Source organism: Meleagris gallopavo, chromosome Z, assembly GCF_905368555.1.
Source record: "Meleagris gallopavo chromosome Z, MGAL_WU_HG_1.1, whole genome shotgun sequence".
NCBI classification, from domain to species: Eukaryota; Metazoa; Chordata; class Aves; order Galliformes; family Phasianidae; genus Meleagris; species Meleagris gallopavo.
Genome location: NC_139435.1, coordinates 10,946,454 through 10,959,915, shown reverse-complemented (window position 1 = coordinate 10,959,915; position 13,462 = coordinate 10,946,454). Strand labels below are relative to the sequence as shown.

Here is a 13,462-nt window from a genome sequence, read left to right as displayed (position 1 = left end):
CTTGCAGATCTTTAGGAAAACAAAATGTAGACAAATGCAGATTCTATAAAGGCAATGAGGAGCAAAACTGACTAAGTTTTCTTGTGGAGGTCGTTACATTTGACAGCACAGCATTATCCAATGGACTCATCTTAGAAGGGTAGTCAGGTGTCTGTGTTTTCATCTTTAAATCTAAGAACGGTTTTTTATGTTTTTAAACTGTTTCCATTGAATTGTCTTTTTTTTCTTTTTTCTTTTTCTTTTTTTTTTCTTTTTTTTTCTTGTTGCCTAGCTAAAGATCCCTTATAAATGTATTTGGTTTTCACAGCTCCAACTGAATTAGCACCTGTGGAAAATGCAGCTCCCTTAACTGAAATGGTCCCCCCAGAAATTGTGTTGGCTTTTACTTAGAGCCTGTGGAAGCTTCACTTTTACACAATTTCTTACTGCAGTGAAGTAAATGGACTTCAACCACTTCAGCTGCATCAAGATTTTAGTCTGAACTTTTAGTCTTCCAGGCATGTATTCCTTGTCAGAATTAGACACAGCTTAATTAGAGACTCATAAAATAACAGAAAAACTTTGTTACTACTACCTCTTGGGTTTGTGTTGTTTGAAGCTATCATTCTGGCACCTTTAGACACTTAGATTTACAGACCTTAGTAGTGTTTTATTTGTGTTTGTGTACCTGCATGTACGTATATATGTTTCAATATACTTATTCCTTCAGGCAGCATTTTGTTTGTTTTGGACCAAACTCTTGCTATTCAATTCCATTCTTAAAAAGACCTACTCCATCTTGAAAATCCTAATCTCCCGTGACCTCAGCTTCAATGCCATTTTTGGTTCTTATTTATTCCTTTTGTGCAATTGCCCGTCAGAGAAATTGCATGACTTCAGAAGGTAGAATCAAAGGACAACTCAGCTAGTACCAGAACTTGTTTGGACTAATTAATTAGGCTATTCTAATGCTCTAAATACTTGATTTACAAAGACTTTCTTGTTGCCCCTTTCCTGACTACACTTTTTAGCAGGATGCCTTAATTCCCTGGTTAGGTCTCTATTCTTGCTTAACCCTGATTGCTCTCTCATTTTCTCTCATCCTGACTGATCTTAATTCTTTCAGAGAACCGGCTCATGTTATTACAGTAACTTTTATTGACTGGTCAGCAGTAGCTTGCTGTCCTTCTCCACACCAAGTTATAGTTGTGGAACAATTTAATAAACCATTATGAAATAATGGAATTCAATTTTTCCATGAGGAAGGTATCTCACTTTCTTGGCCTTCCTCCTTCCTATCTTTTTTTTTTATTGCCCCACCCTATTGAAGAGGTAAAGACCTACCTCTGATAGAATAGTATCTCACAGTTCTGGTAGATACTGGTTGCTAATGGTTCAATTTAACTTGGCCTTTAATTCCTGTAAAAATTTACTTGCTAAGAAACTTTCATATCTAGTGGGCTTTTTTTTTTTACAATCACTTTTTAGCCCTACAGTTTTCCTTTATGTAACTTCTATCAGAGCTACAGCTTATTCTGTTGGTAAGAATAGTTTTGCAGACAGTGTAATTGGACTTTGATGTAACTGAATTTTCAATGCATTGGCAGTTCTGAAAATTATCTTTAAAGACTAAGTAATTGAAATTAACAGGTTTTCTTAATTGTGTTTTGGCAAACTGAAAAGACAAACTTCATGCTGAAATAAGCATTCAGCTAATGCTGCCAAATCTGAAAGAAAACCATTTCATTTTAGAGATTTCCTTCAGAAATAAGCAAATTATGAATGTGTCATATGTATGCAAAATATAAATTTTCTTTATAAAAATCTGTGATCAAATATTTGAATATTTCAGAAAACTGATTCTGTTTTCTTTCTCTTTTGTAACAGTTTCATAAAACTTGCATGCATGTTTCAGCTGACTTTAGTCTGTGTGGCTGGATAAAAACTTTAGCCAAAAACTTTGCTCAGTGTAAATTAGATTTCTCATCTTCCTTTTCTAAAACCATCCATCATTTTTAGCATGGTCTTAGCTAGCACAAACATCCTTCTGAGAATCTTGTGACTACTTTTCAAATTGTTTCTTGTCTGTTATGAGTGATTAGGAAGGAATATCTCCAAATCACAGAATTTTAGACATTTGCAGCTGTTGTATCCTCCATCAAAATGTTCCTCTCTCTTTGTCAAGTTTGGATATTGATAAACACTCGGATATCAAAACACCAAGTTATCTCATCTTACTTGGAACTTGCATTCTACTTACTTTTGCTTTAGAAATTGCAGGTTTGTTGTCCTTTGAAATTCAGTCAAATTAAATGGCAGTTCTCGACAACTAATTAGTACCTTTTCTTAAGGAATGAAGCTTTAATTCGTAGTGTATTCAAAACCGTTTATTCCCAGAAGAATATGTATAGTAGAATTCTGCACTAATAATGGTATTTTCTGTACAAACTATACTATCTTGGATTTTTATCTTGCACTTTTGTATTTTGAGTTACAGTATAGCCTGTGATCTTCCAAAACTTTTTAAGTTTATTTCAAAATAAACTGATTGAGTAGGAGATTAAGTAGAATTTGGATTGATTCTTTTAATAAAAAATCAGGAAGCATTGAACCAGGACGAAAATTATATCAGTTTCTGTCTATGTGAATAAGGAATCTAGTTGTAACTATAATTATTCATCTGTAAGGCTTATCTGGACATTAAATCTAGGAAAACATACAATAATCTTACTTTTACTTGAAAACAGATATCCCTTTTTCCATCAGTTAACTCAAAATTGATTTCTGATAGGAACATTCCTTAGGATATACATTCAGGTGATTAGAAAAGGGGAACAGAGATTTGAGAGGCAAAGCGATCAATTTTGTCTCAAATTATAGTATTCACAAACACAGCTCACTTCCACTGAACAGCTCCAATCGAGATCTGTTGTAGTTCAAGCCTTGAAAGTCCTCTTCAGGATGGCAAATTCATTTGCAATTATAATATTATTTTTCTGTTATTTGAAATCCTGTTTTTATGTGAACTTATTTATTCAATAAAATAAACAGCATGTTACAGCATATTTGTATTTAGTTTGGGCATTAAATTATCCCAATGTACATTATGTCACTGTATTATACAGAAGCAAAAACGTATTTCCCCATAGAAATAAGGCTTACACAAATAATTTTCATTAAAATTGGTATCTAATTGCAAGAAAAAGCAAAGATGAGGTTTTAAATGGTGTGTTCTATCAAATTTTGTAGAAATAAGTGTAAGAGAAAAATAGAGTTAGAACATCTGCTGTCACTTGATTATGTTAGATGAGCTTGGCAATACAGTGGTAGCCTACATGTCACTACCAAATCAATTGGTACAAAGTAATTATTATATATGTGTCTGTCTTGTTTTTAGTACACATGCATATAAATTTAATTTTTAAATTAAATATTCCAACTAGCTAGAAGATATAAATCCACAGGAAATCAGACTCAGCAGTTTTGGTAATTCAGAGTCTCTAAACAAGACCATCTGACAGAAAAAGAGATTGAAAAGGCCGTGCAGTGCAGTATTCAAAAGTTTCCAGGCTCTGGACTCAGAATGCTTTATTATGTTATTATGTTTATTTATGTTATTTTCCATATTTCACTGAGATTTATGAAATTAGTAGATTAAAAAAAATGTTTAAAAAATCAACTCGAAGATACAAGTAAGTATAAATCTCAAGCATTCACCATTTCCATACTCCAGACTGCCTGTCATATGACATGGATTTTGTAGAGGATTCAATACTCCCCCCAGAAGCATATGAAACACATAAGCATTACAGAAAAGTATTCAGAAGTTTTTTTGAATATGTTCAATCATTTGTACGCTTGTGGAGGCTTTGGATGAGCTCTATAACATTTTCTGTGGGGCAGATTGAATCCGGACTTAACGTAGGAACCAGTATTAGGAAGAAATTCTTTACTATGAGGGTGAGGAGACATTGTGACAGGTTGCCCAGCAAGGATGTGGATGCCCCCTCCCTGGAAACGCTCAAGGCAAGGCTGGATAGAGCTGTAAGAAAACTGGTCTAGAAGGAGGTGTCCCTGCCTATAGCAGGGGGTTGGAACTAGATGATCTTAAAGGTCCCTTTCAACACAAACCATTCTATGACTCTATGATTCCCCTACCTGCTGCGTGTATCTGCCAGGTGCAGCTGCGGCTCTGCCTGGTGACCTTTCCTATACTATAAATACTCCCTTACCTTGCAACAGTATATAACCATCCAAGCAGAGGTGCCTGTTTAGACTCATAGAATCATGGAGGCTGGAACTGACCACTGGAGATCATCAAGTTCAACTCACTACTTTTCAGGTGGGCAAACATAATGGACGAAAAAGGAGCTAAATTATTTTACATTTTGATGAGACCACTAGAATTTTAATCTGTCTTTTGAAGACCCAGGGAGATTCTTCTTTATTTTGTTTTCTCTTCTTGCTTCTATCTTGTTGCATTAAAATGTGAAAGAATGAAAGTGTAGAATAAATGCTAAAAATACAGTTTTCTGAAAGATGTTTACAGTTTATGTCTGCATTTAAGGAAATCATATCAGCTTTGCATATATGTTAGATTACCATCATGATTCCCTTAGCTTCACAGTTAATGATGTCTTTGTCTTGAGGAATTTTCCAATCTCCTGATCTTCAGTCCCCTGCCAACCTGAAGTAACCTCTTGTATAGCATGGGAAATATCAACGCATTCGTTGTTCCCCTGGAGTAAAGTCATTTCATATTAATAGTATTTGTAATTTCTTACATTTCCACTTTTAATGTACATACGATATGTAACAGTGTCTCTGAACAAGTATGTACCAGTTCCTAAAAACACTTACAAACTCTGCACTGGTAATTTCAGAAAACTTTCAGGCCTCTGGCTGAAGCAAGAATAAATAGGAACAATCACAATATAAAAACAAAATTTTTATTATTTAGGAGAGAATGATCTTTTTGATGAATTCCATGTGCTGGATGCCCTCATATGGTGTCAGACTTCTTCCTTGAAGGAAACAAGAGATGGTCTTTGGAAAAGCAAATATGACATGTAGCCAGATCTTGTACATCTGCTCCCAGCTTTATCCAAAAAAAATGGATCACTGCTGTTGCTCCTTGACCCCACAACACCAGCTGGGAAATGTCAATCCAAAATGAGTAGGCTTTTTCTTTAACATACAAGTTGTATTTAATGATATGATGCAAAGATTGCCACATTTAGTCTTTTTTTTTTTGACAAATTTACACACACAGCTGATCAAGGGAAGCCAGTAATTTTGATCTTCTTGGATTTTGGTAATTTCCATTGGATTTCCATACTGTTTCTCACAGTATTCTTCTGGACAAAATGTTCGGCATACAGCCAAACAAAAACAAGTGATGGTTTTTGTGGGTGAGCAATTGGTGGATGGTTTAGGCTCAAAGAATTATGGTAAATGAAGTTACATCAATGCAATGGCCAGTCTCTAGTGGAGCTTAGCAAGGGTTGTGTTTTGGGGCCAGTTCTCTCCAGTGTTTTCATCAGTGCCTTATATACAGGATTCAAATGCAAATTGACCAATTTTGCAGATGACACTAAATTGAGAGGAAATGCTGACTCCCTAGAAGGAAGACTTTGCAAAGAGATCCTGATAAATTGAATTATGGTCCATCACCAATCACATGAAGCTGAACAAGAGCAAGATTCCAGATTCTACAACGGGGACAGGGCAGCCCTGGGCATTTGTACAAACTAGGGGATAAAATGCTGGAGAGTACTCCCACTGCAAAGGGGAGGTTCTGGCTGATGGTAAATTGAACATGAGCCAGCTGTGTGTTCTGCAGACAAAAGGGACAACCACATCCTGGGTGCCACAGGATGACTCTGGGTAAAGAGTGGGGTTGTCTCTTCTGCACTGTGCAGTCTCACCTCCAGCACTGCGTACAGTTCTGAGCACCATAACAATATATCGGTCATATAATACTGTTAGAGAGCATGCAGAGAAGGGCTACAAAGTGAAGGTTCTATAGGGCAAATAATTTAAGGAGTGACTGAAGGCACTGGACGTGCTGGGCCCAGAGCAGAGGAGCTGAGGAGAGGCCTGATGGCGGCTGCAGCTCCTCACAGAGCAGAGGCAGTGCTGAGCTCTGCTCTGTGTGACAGCGACAGGGCCCGAGGGAACGGCATGGAGCTGTGCCAGGGGAGGGCCGGGGGTTAGGGAAAGGCTCTGCTCCAGAGGGCGGTGGGCATGGAACATGCTGCCCAGGGCAGCGAGCACGACACAGAGCTGCCAGAGCTCAGGGAGGAATTGGACAACACTCTCAGACATTGGGTTTGGACTATGAGTGGTGCTGTGCGGAGCTGGGAGTTGGGCTCAGTGATCCTTGTGGGTCTCTTCTAACTACGGATATTCTGGATTCTTTGATTCTGTGATTTTTCCTTTCAAGATATTTATTCCGGTCTCCCCCCGCCTCCCCAGGCAAAGCCCAACCCAGTATTGTATCATTATACCTGATCATCATATATCTGCTTAGCCTAAGTAATGCTAAATTGTCCCAAACTGCTTGTAATAATTACTAAAATATGTTAAAATACTGCTTATAAGTAAATCCCCTCTCTAATGATTACTATTATATATTTAGTGTATAGATTATTTTATGTCAAATACAGATGTATTATTTCTTGTTTGAGTAGTAGCAGCATGGCACTATATTGTGGTTGAGAAAGATGGAGGAGATGGTAAGGAATGGCAGCCGTGTAAAGGAATGTAGTTACTATCAATTAAAAAACAACTCCCAACCAAGGTGACAAGGAAGAAAGGAAGAAAAAGAAGAGAGAAGGAAGGATGAAGGGGAAGGAAGGAAAACAGCTGTTTGTAATGTAACTGACCCTAGAAATTAACAGTTGGATAAAAGCCTCTCAAGTCCATGAGGTTAGCAGTTAGAGCCAGAGTGGGAGGAAAAAGAAGGATGGGAAACTGATTTTTACATTGTGCACCCCAACAATGCCTGCACCAGGATTTTTCCACAAAGCAGCAATTTGAACATGACGAAACAGGTATCAAAAGGACCTGGGAACTGTCAGGCAAGTGGGAAGTGGGACTTGCAGAAATACAGTGCCCTGAAATAATATTCATAGAATTGAAAGTAACACCATTGGAGTGAGTCCATTTTTCATCCACATCTATATTGCTGGAATGTATAAATATTTCCTAGCTCCAGTATTAGAGCTCTAACCATTAACCGCTCATAGGCCTGGTTGATAATCCTGCAATTAAGAAGACAAGGGATTGAACAGATGAGAATTCTTACAGCTTGGGAGTTGGCATATTCTTTTGGAAACTTCTCCTGGGGTTGCCAGTGACAATTTTTCTTTTCAGCTGACATCACTGGAAGGTTTATGTCAATCTACTTCTACGTAAAATATGTTGAGCATGAGGTGGTTATTGATTTATCAGTCCTATTATCAGTCTGTGTTCTGGCAGATGACAATAGCAGTTAAATTATTACAACAAAAAAGTACAAGCTGCATCATCTACAAATGAACCAACTTCATATTAATACATGCAGCACTGAAATGAAAAGAAATGAAAACAAGCCTATCTATATTTCACATTGTGAAGTTGCATCTGCCACTCTAGAAGGTTCTGACATTTTAAGAAAATACCCTATAATATGGTAAAGACTAAACAGTGAAAGAATAAACGTCCTATGCTTGTACATCAACTATTACAAAGCCCAAGTTGACAGTGGTATCCCTGTTTCTCGCTATTAGTTTGGAATAGAAGCCTCTTTTCAAAAGCTGTATCATTTTTCTAAAAGAGTTTGGAAATTATTAAGTCACATGTTACGACTGAAAACAGCCAAAGATGTGATCAGATGTATCTTCCAGGATGTTGTGGCCAAGTTGCAAACACTGGCAAAGCAAGAGGTCTCAGGCCTTATTTATATTAAGAGACAGCTTTTAAAAAGAGGCATGTCACAGCTCTGAAGCAGAGGCATTCCTCAAACCCTTAAAAGGGAAAGGATGAGTAGAGCTACACTGCATTCCATCTGCAGCAGAAAGAAGAATAATAAATTCTACTGAACAGTGGGATAAAAACAAGAAATCAAGAGAGGGATGGCCCATTCTGCCATTAGAAGAGAAGTCAGAATATAAACAGGGCTGATTTTTGTTCATGGCTGCTCAGAAGAATTTACCAAATCCAAATTTAGATTTGTTTTGCCCCGGTACAGATAAGCATCAAGAAGAGCTTGTCCATTGAGATGCCATTAGTTGCAGCTATAGCAGAGATTGCTTGCAGGAATTTTTTTCATAGCTGGGAATGGGGAAGGTTGTGTAGCTTTGAACAACAGAGCTCCGCAGCAAAACTGTGAAAGAAAAGAGATGAATTACCCATTGCCATCTATTTTCAGCCAGGTGGATGCTACATTAGGAGACATAACCTATTCTGAGTTTGTAAGACAGAGTCTGATATGTTAGGTGTAGATGACCTGGAATTGGCCATCAGGACTTCATTTTTTGTCCTTGCAAGAGGCATGGTTACTGCTGCATCAGGTTCAGAAGAGCCATTCACACTACAGAGGTCTTTTGGTAAGTGTAACCCCCCACCTTTGTCATACTGAATTATTTGCTTTTGTGCCAGAAATCTTAGCTCAGCTGCAATTTATCTGATGTATGTTATCTTTTGGGAAAAAAAAACCCAGAACACTGATACCATTTGGGTTATGGCTGTACCCATATGGCAGCCTCATGTGGACAAGATGACACAGTTTGTTGACTTGTTTTGGAAAACAAAGCGGCTTGTGGGCAAATGAGTCATGACTACAGCATGAGAGAGGGTACTGGATGCTTGCTGTGACTTACCTGGATTACAGTTGTCCTCTGATGACTTGCCTCTTGGCTTCAAGAGGAAATACACACTCGCCTGGTGGCCAGGGGAGGCAGCACTGCCTCAGCACAGATGGGCTCTCTGTTAGGTAAATATTCAGTAGAAATGGTCTTCTGGCCAGGATTGGCCATCTTGCTACCTGATTTGTTGAGCTAAATGCTGTCTTTTTTCAGAATCTAAAAGACCATAGGCAAATGGAAGAAGAAATCCTTTCTTTAGTCAGTAGAATAGGTGGTCAGTTTGTACTTAGTGCCTGTATGCTTCTTTCATGTGCAGAGTTTTAACAGTTGGATCTGCTTAGTCATAGGAAGGGGAAAAAAATATAACAAAAATAAATTTAACAGATGTAATTTGGGAGCAGGAGAGTGAAGAATAATTTGCTAAAATTATTGTGCACATTTCTCTTACTGAATCATCCACTCCTAGGCAGTGAAAACTGAGAGACTTGTACCATCTGTGTGTTGATAACTTGCTCAGAAACTGATGGAAGAAACTGAAATTAATATACGAAAGCCTAGAGATAAGTAATAGCAACATAGATTCTTGAATAAAAGAAACATTTTCAGAGTAGTTCAGTTTCTTTCTAAAGAAGGGTGAGTCTTGAGGCAGTGATATTATACATGAGGAATATTGTGAGGCTTTTCATGAAATTTTTGTAAATTAATTAGAAAAACATAGTCAAAAGGAATACTTTGCTGAATGCACTGATCTTAGGAGTTCTGTGGAGAATTTGTTATCAACAGGTCATTTTTCAAATGAAAACAGTTTGAAACAAGCTGCATTCTGTTCTTTGTTATAGGAAATAATTAGTATTTGTTTAGTGACTTGGATAACGTCATGCCAAAGGTATAAATACATTACTAAAACAACAGAGAGATGAGAGAGCCTGCATTTACTGGTGAACATGAAGAGAAAGCAATGATTTTTATAGGTTGCTGAGTTGTTTCTGAAAAACAACTGACGAGCAAGGTGCTGCTCTTCAAAATGGATTTTCAGTCACACAAATACAGGAACGCATTAGTAAGTCAGAAAGATCTTTTGTATAAATAGGAGTTATGATGGTACACAAAAGGAGTGGAAATCAGTAATGTCATCCTGCTGTGCAAAAAGTAAATACCATACCAGGATTTGTAAACAGCAGTCTGGTTGGTAGCATACAAGTACCAAGTGTTATTTTCAACATTTTTAACTAAAACATTTTGAAATTCTGAGGCACCATGCTTCAGAGAAGTCTGGAGGAGAAAAGTCAGGGTGGAGGTCGGTCACAAGCGGCGTCCCGCAGGGGCTGGTCTTGGGACCAGTGCTTTTCAATATCTTCCTCAATGACACAGACGATAGCATTGAGTGCATCCTCAGCAAGTTTTCAGATGGCAGCAAGCTGAGCGGTGCGGTCGATACACTGGGGAAGGGAAGCCATCCAGAGGGACCTGGATAGGCTGGAGAAGTGGGCCCATCAGAACTTAATGAGGTTCAACAAGGCCATGTGCAGGGTACTGCTCTTGGGATGTGGCAATCCCAGATATTTATACAAACTGGGGGAAGATCTGCTTGAGATTAGCCCTGTAAAGAAGGACTTGTGGGTCCTGGTGGATGAGAAGCTGGACATGAGACAACAGTGTGCGCTTGCAGCCCAGAAGACCAACTGTGTTCTGGGCTGTGTTAACAGAGGAGTGGCCAGCAGGGAGAGGGAGGTGATTTTCCCCTTCTACTCAGTTCTTGTGAGGCCAGAGTACTGCGTTCAGGCCTGGGGCCCCTAGCACAGGAAGGTTGTGGAGCTCTTGGAACAGATCAAGAGGAGGGACACTGAGATGATCAGAGGGCTGGAGCACTTCTCCTATAAAGAAAGATTGAGGGAACCGGGCTTGTTTAGCTTGGAGAAGAGAAGGCTCCAGGGAAACTTCTTCGTGGCCTTCCAGTACTTGAAGAGGACGTATAAACAGGAGGGGCAATAACTGTTAACCAGGGTTGACAGTGATAGGGCAAAGGGGAATGGTTTTAAACTGAGACAGCAGAGGTTTAGGTTAGATATTAGGAGGAAGTCTTTCACACAGAGGGTGGTGATGCATTGGAACAGGTTGCCCAAGGAGGTTGTGGATGCCCCATCCCTGAAGGCATTCAAGGCCAGGCTGGATGTGATTCTGGGCAGCCTGGTCTGGTGGTTGGCAACCCTGCACATAGCAGAGGGGTTGAAACTAAATGATCTTTGAGGTCCTTTTCAACCCAGCCCATTCTGTGATTCTATGAAAGTCTGGAAAATATGGCATATGAGAAAATGAGACTGGTAAATCTAAATAAGAGAAGACAAAAATTATACATTTGATCTGCTCAAAGTAGTGTTTCTTAGCTTTGCAGTGAGTCAATAGTCTGTTGTTGTTGTTAGGCTGCTAAAGAAATAATTGGATTAAGTTGCTGCAAGGAAGATACGGATCAGGTATTAAGAACATTATAACAATAAAGATAACAAAGCAGTAGCATATATTGCCTAAGGAGATTGTGAAATTCCTGTAACTGGAAATTTTAAAGAAAAAAATTAAGCAAATTTCAGGAATGAAATTGGCATTTTTAATCTCTCTTTGGGATTAGAGGAGATCTGTTCTGGGATCCCTTCTTGGGGCACCTAGATGATCTAAATGACCTGTGAGCTCTTCTAGTCTGTGATTTATTGAGAGAGTTTCATGCATGAAATTACTGGATGGTATGTTCTTTGAAACAGGAACAGTATCTTCTGTATTTGTACAGCACATAACAAAGCAATCCAGACCAAAGACTGCAATCATTATAGAAACTATAGAGTAATTGTGGTATCTGATTATCATGCTATGTTTTTTACTGCTGGAACATAAGAGTAAAACTCTCTGTGCTGTCAGTGAGAGCCAAATTTGAGAATTTCTTGGCATCACTCAAATAATATCTGCTAATATGAATCTGATTGGAAGCTGGGACAGTGAGTGGCAAAGGTAAACATCATGTTGTAATATGATTTTAATACAAGGATCAGCCATGATACACATTTTAATATGTTTTTGTTAATAGTATCACAAAACCAATTTAAGTATTTTATGGATTAAATGTTCAGGTAACATACTAGTCTTTTTAGAATATCACTTTATAACTTCCTTACATTTACTATTCACTCACCGTTCCTTCCAAATCTAGATTGTCATTTGTCCCATTTATAGGAAGACTTTTACCTAGGTGCAAAAGCTGTGATATGAGATACCCAGAATAATATTGCATATCATCAAAATGGCATAGACTCCATTCTGCTTTAATTGTAAAGCCAAGTTAAACTATCTAATGCCTGAAAATGCACTTGCTATAAGTGCCACGGTCTTTTGGTGAAAGTCCTTTTCCAGGCTGCAGTGCAGTGGAGTAAAGTGAGAAGGTGGAGTCCCTCCATGAATGATCTGCCTGAATATATATGCTTCCTTTCAAGAACAGGTCAGATGTTCTTTATTTTGTGACATGATTTGGGTACTAGGCTTTTGAGATAATAAATCTGTAGTAATGTCATTGAATTTGCTGCTGAGTCTGGAATGGTTGCTTAAGTATCATATTTGAAGAGCCTCTAGAATTTCATTTTCTACCAGAGCACTGAGGATAAGTTACTCAAATCACATGATTAGTAATATTATGTTCCACTGACCTCAGGAGGCTCTTAACTCTTTGCTATATTCATCAATTACCGTACAATCAATAATGTAGCTGATATCTCTATGGCAGTGCTGTTCAGCCCCTTGATAAAGAAAAATAATGGCATAATGACTGATCTTAATGTGTTGGTTAAAATAGCATTTTATTTGTACTTTTTTAGACCATTTGACTAGTAAGAAGTAATATTACCACTATGATATTTACATGCAACTCTCTGTTGCTTAATTACAGCTGTAGTCTAGAAGAGATGATATTCTGTGACTGTGTTAATATGTACTTCATCCTGAAAGATAATCTATAAAGCAAAGGCTTTACAAACTGAAACAGGTTAGGGAAATCAATTCAGGCAGCAGATGGAAATGAGTGGCACACAGTGATGTTACACATGAGTTTTCAGAAAATGTTGATAAGAGTTTTTCATTAATAAAAATTGTAAAAGGTATTTATTAATTGGTGAACAATATATTTTCTTGAATAGGAATTTGGGTCTAATAGTGGAGATTATGAAAGAAAGAAGTTACCAAATAAGAAGGTTGAACTTTGGAATATATTAACCCCTGTATATTGTTACATTAAAGCAACAATGCTAAATAAAATGCTCAAGCTAATTTGCTCAGAAGTAGATTGATTATCTTTGGGTGGTACTGATACTTACATGTCGTTAAGCCCGTAATTTTCTACTTCAAGTGCAAGAAATGAGATTATGTTTTCACAGCAACAGTATAAATCAGGGTTAACTTTTTGGAGTAGAGAAGTCCTTTATGGTTTCAAGCAGGGTAAGTCTTAAAACGAGTCTTTATAAAAACATACTCCTGATAAGTATATTACTTGACTCCATAAAGAGCATGAGAAGATAGCACAGGTTTTGAATATTGTGTTTTAGTATCTGTTTTTCCAAACAATTTTTGAACTCAGCTGCAGATGATTTACATAAGGGATG

At 37.9% G+C, this 13,462-nt stretch overlaps 1 protein-coding gene across 8 annotated transcripts in view; it reads left to right on the top strand.

Annotated features, from left to right (window-relative positions):
* Nucleotides 1–13,462, top strand: part of PRLR (prolactin receptor) — a 179,375-nt gene that overhangs the window by 79,831 nt on the left and 86,082 nt on the right. The window contains exon 1 of one of the 8 annotated variants that reach the window (XM_085212501.1): nucleotides 8,556–8,570. The exons of the other annotated variants lie outside the window; for them this stretch is intronic. The gene's annotated coding sequence lies outside the window, so the exon portion shown is untranslated. Of the gene's footprint in view, nucleotides 1–8,555; nucleotides 8,571–13,462 lie in introns of those variants that run through there. 8 annotated transcript variants of the gene reach the window in all.